Source organism: Sorex araneus, chromosome X (assembly GCF_027595985.1).
Source record: "Sorex araneus isolate mSorAra2 chromosome X, mSorAra2.pri, whole genome shotgun sequence".
Lineage (NCBI taxonomy): Eukaryota > Metazoa > Chordata > Mammalia > Eulipotyphla > Soricidae > Sorex > Sorex araneus.
Window position 1 is genome coordinate 373,270,523 of NC_073313.1, and position 4,378 is coordinate 373,274,900.

General features: G+C 70.3%; 1 non-coding gene across 1 annotated transcript; it reads left to right on the top strand.

Annotated features, from left to right (window-relative positions):
• Nucleotides 1–753: 753 nt before the first annotated feature.
• TRNAI-UAU (transfer RNA isoleucine (anticodon UAU)) lies at nt 754–846 on the top strand. Its single transcript is given in 2 exon segments — nt 754–791; nt 811–846. It is a non-coding gene; the product is annotated as a tRNA-Ile (tRNA).
• The last annotated feature ends 3,532 nt before the right edge of the window (nt 847–4,378 follow it).

Genomic DNA, 4,378 nt, shown 5'->3' on the forward strand with positions numbered 1-4,378 from the left:
CGCCTGGGCGGGGCCTGTCGAGAGTGCGGGGAGGGAAGTCGGGGACGGAGCCTGTGTAAGTGGGCGGGACGGGAAATCAGGGCGGGGCCTGAGCAAGTGGGCGGGGTGGGAAGTCGGGGCGGGGCCTGTGAAAGGGGGCGGGGCGGACAGCGGGGGACGGGCGTTTGTGTCAGTGAGAAGGGCGGGGCCTGTTGAGTGTGTGGGGAGGCGAGTAGGGGGCGGGGCCTGGCATCAGTGGGCGGGGCAGAAAGCCGGAGAAAGGCCTGTGTGAGTGGGCGGGCGGAGAGCCGGGGCCGGGGCAGGGGTCAGCGGGCGGTGCTGCCGTCAGAGGGCGGGGCGGAGGCCCGGGGGCGGGGCCTGGGCGTCCCGGGCGCCCCGCCCGCTGACGCAGGCCCGGCCCCGCCCGAATCTCCAGCTCCGGCCCCGGCGGCCTCTCTTCGCCCCGCCCCGGTCGCCCCTGCGGCGCTGGACGCTCGTCCTCGGACTGCAGGATCGGGCTGTGGTTCCGGCAGCGCTGCACAAGAGCCGCCCCCCTCCTTCTCAGGTCCCGACCCAGCCCTGGCCCGGCACTGCCCACGCACTGCCCTCCCGAACCGCGCCTCCCGCCGGCCCGCCACGCCCGGTCTCGGTGCGCATGCTCTCCTCGCCGGGCCCAGTGCGCATGCTCCCCGCCGGCCCCGGCGCGCATGCGCCTTGGCGGGCCCGCGCCGACCGCGTGAGCCTGATAGAGCCTCGCGAGAGCGGCTGAGCGGAGCTCCAGTGGCGCAATCGGTTAGCGCGCGGTACTTATACGGCAGTACGTGCAGAGCAATGCCGAGGTTGTGAGTTCGAGCCTCACCTGGAGCACGACCTTTTGGGCGCCCGCGCCTCTTTTGTGTCCCGACTATTTAGCCCCCGACGCCCGCCCGCGCCCGCCCGCGCCCCGCGCCCGCCTTTTGGCTCCCGTGTCGGGCCGCCGCGCCGCAGGCCGGCCACGTGCTGCAGCGCTGCCGGGGCGACCCCCGGCCCCGCACGGCCCCACCCCACCCCAGGGCCAGTCCCGGGCGCGGGGCCCCCGTCACGGGAGTGGGTCCCTGCCCGCCTCGGGGAGCCCCCCTGGGCCCGGGTCAGCGCCCTCGGCCTGCTCGCACCTGCCTGGACTCCCCCCTCAGTGCTCCAGACTCACTGACAGCCAAGCTCTCTTCCCGCCCTCCCCTGCCGCCGCCTCCTCCTGCCCCTCCTTCCCTCCCTCCCTCTTACCCTCCCTCCATCTCCCCCTTTCTCCTCTCCCCTTGCCTCTCCCTCTCTCCCTTCATCCCCCTCCCAGTCTCCCCTTATCTCTCCCCCGTATCCCCTTATCCCTGTATCCCTCTCCCTGTATCTCTCTCCTCCCCTTATCTCTCTCCCTGTATGTCTCTCCCTCTCCCCCTGTATCTCTCTCCCTGTCTCTCTCTCCCTCTCCCCCTGTCTCTCTCCCTGTATGTCTCTCCCTGTATCTCTCTCCCTGTATGTCTCTCCCTCTCCCCCTGTATCTCTCTCCCTGTCTCTCTCTCCCTCTCCCCCTGTCTCTCTCCCTGTATGTCTCTCCCTGTATCTCTCTCCCTGTATGTCTCTCCCTCTCCCCCTGTATCTCTCTCCCTGTCTCTCTCTCCCTCTCCCCCTGTCTCTCTCCCTGTATGTCTCTCCCTGTATCTCTCTCCCTGTATGTCTCTCCCTCTCCCCCTGTATCTCTCTACCTGTGTCTCTCTCCCTCTCCCCCTGTTCTCCCCCTGTCTCTCTCTCCCTCTCCCCCTGTCTCTCTCTCCCTGTCTCTCTCTCCCTGTCTCTCTCTCCCTGTCTCTCTCTCCCTGTCTCTCTCCCTGCTCCCCCTCCGGGCACCGGGGCTGAGTGCCCAGGTGGGAGTCCTGGGCAATCCCGGACCATCCTCCTCTCTGGACCGCGGGGGGGGGGGGGGGGGGGGGGAGGCCTGTGGGCCCCAGGAGGGGCCTGGATGGGAGGGGCCCCGGTCGCTGCGGACTGCGCCCACCCCCGCGGGGTACAGGTCTGGCCATGGTCTGGTGGCCCCAGCTCAGAGTGGACGTGCAGATGGTTCGGGGACAGGCGGGTCCTGAGGGCCAGAGTGTGAGCGTGTGAGTGTGAGCGTGTGAGTGTGAGCTTGAGTGTGTGTGTGTGTGTGTGGGCTGGTGAGTGCCTGGGTAAGAACGTGTGCACGCATGCCTGTGTGTGTGTGTGTGTGTGTGTGTGTGTGTGTGTGCTGTGCCCCCGCAGTGCCTCCTGGGCCTGTGTGCAGGCCGTGTGAACACCTGTGCTGATTGGGGGGAGGGGAGGGGGAGCGCGGCGGGGCGGGGCCTGGGGAGGGTTTGCCTGCAATTTAGGAGGTGGCCTCCAGGTGGCAGTGGCACCCGGCGGGGCCCGAGTGTGGGAATGGACAGAAGTGCTGGGGGATGGGGAGGGCCTGGGGGGTGCGGACCCCCCCACCTGGCCTCAGGAATCTCGGGTCTGGGCCGGGTTGTGTGGGGTCGGGTTGGTGCGGCCCTGGGGCGGGGGTCGCAGGCTCCTGAGTGTGGACCCTGAGCTTTCAGCCCAGCCGCCGTGGACGGGAGGTGGACGCGGGCCTGCTGCCGGCGGAGGCTGTGCGGCCGGAATGAACTCCCAGGCTCGCCCGTCCACTCCTGCCCGCGGTCAGCTGTTGCGAGTGGCCGGGAGGGGCGGGAGTCCCCGTGGCCCCGCCAGGTCCTGCCTGTCCCCATCAGAGCTGGTCTGGAAACCCAGCCCCGGACACCCGGTCCCCGCGGCAGGACCGCACGCGAGGTCGGGGGCCCAGCAGGACAGGGCGGGAGGGACAGGGAGGCCTTGCTGTGTGTCCAGGGCACCCCGGGGAGGGCCGCACCCCTGCACCCTCAGAACCTGGGGCAGGAGGTGCCAATGGAGAGGCCCCTGGGCGCAGAGAGGGCTGCAGGGGGGCGGCGTGCCGGCCTCTGGCGCAGGGAGGAAGTGTGGAGAGACAGGAGGGCGGCTCTAGGCTCCGCTGCCCGCTCCAGGCCTCACAGACCCTCCAGGGAAGCCTGTGCTCCCGAGGGAGTGCTCTCCGTCCCCGCCTGCAGCCCAGGCTCGACCCCTTCTCCGCCTCCGGGGGGCTCAGGCCCGCCCACCCCTGCGGGGGGCAGCAGCCCGGCCACAGGGCGTGGGTCCTCAGGCTGCCCACACCGCCCTGCGGGCCAGGGTCCGGGTGCAGCACCCTGGGGGCTGTCGGAGCCGAGAGCCCACCCAGACGCCCGCAAGGAAACGCAAAGTCCTGGGGCTGCTTGACAGCGACCAATGCTGGTTTTATAGAAATGTTACTCTCCGTGAAGTTGCTCACGATGACTGGTCACACCCGCAATGGTTGGTGCCACACCGGCCCCACGCCGAGACCCCGAGACCCTTCCCCCCTCCACCCCGGCCTGCCCAAGGCAGATGCTGCGTCTTTTATCTCGTGGTGCCTGTCAGGAACTGCGTGAGGTGCTGCGCGGCTGCTTCGCGGCTCAGCTGGGCCTGGAGGCATCTCTGCAGCCAGCCGCCGGTCCTGAGCGTCTCTGGGTCAAGGCCGTGGACGCCCAAATGGCCCCGAGGCAGTTCTGGGTGTGACAGCGGGACCCCAGGGCAGGGGGCGGGAAGGAACAGCCCGTGGTCCCTTGAGGCTGGGTTTGCTGGCACTGCTCCGGTCCCTGGGTCTTTCACTGGGCTCTGGAGGTCCGTGGCCGAGGGGGCTCCGGGGGGCAGCCATGTGTGCGGACCTGGCAGTGCCGGCCAGACCCTCCCGCGTGAGAAGGGAGCAGCAGCACACGGGAGCTCGCCACACCGGCTCTGTGCTGAATGCCAGGGAGTCTGGGGAACAGCCCGGGTGGCCACTGGGCAGGTCCACAACGTGCTCCGCAGGCCCAGGGCCCACCCTGGGGACCAGCGGCTTTATGGGACGGAGGCGGGCGGTGGGGGGGAGGGGGGGAGGAGTCACTGCTGTGACCCGGGGGCAGTGAGGACTAGGCCCAGGGCGGGGCAGCTGCGGGCTACGTGGCCCTCCAGGCCCCAGCCCCTGGGCAGTGGAGCCCCTCGCATCCCGGGAGTAGCGGGACTGAGCCCGGAGCACTCCAGGCAAGGGTGCTGGGGCCCACTCCTCACTGGCCTCTTTCCAGGACAGTCCCCCCGCAAGACCCCGGCCTGCTGGTCTGGGGGGTCCTAGGCAAAGCCTGGCGAGGGGCCGGGGGTGGGCGCTGTCCCGCCTGTGCTCCCCGCCCGGGGCCTGCCATCCTGGGGGACGCTGTCAGTGGGCACTGCACCCCATGAGAGAGGCCCCGCCCAGGGGGGACTTGGCGTCACCAGCGCCCACAGAGCACCCAGGCCCACAAGCAGACCCGACCTG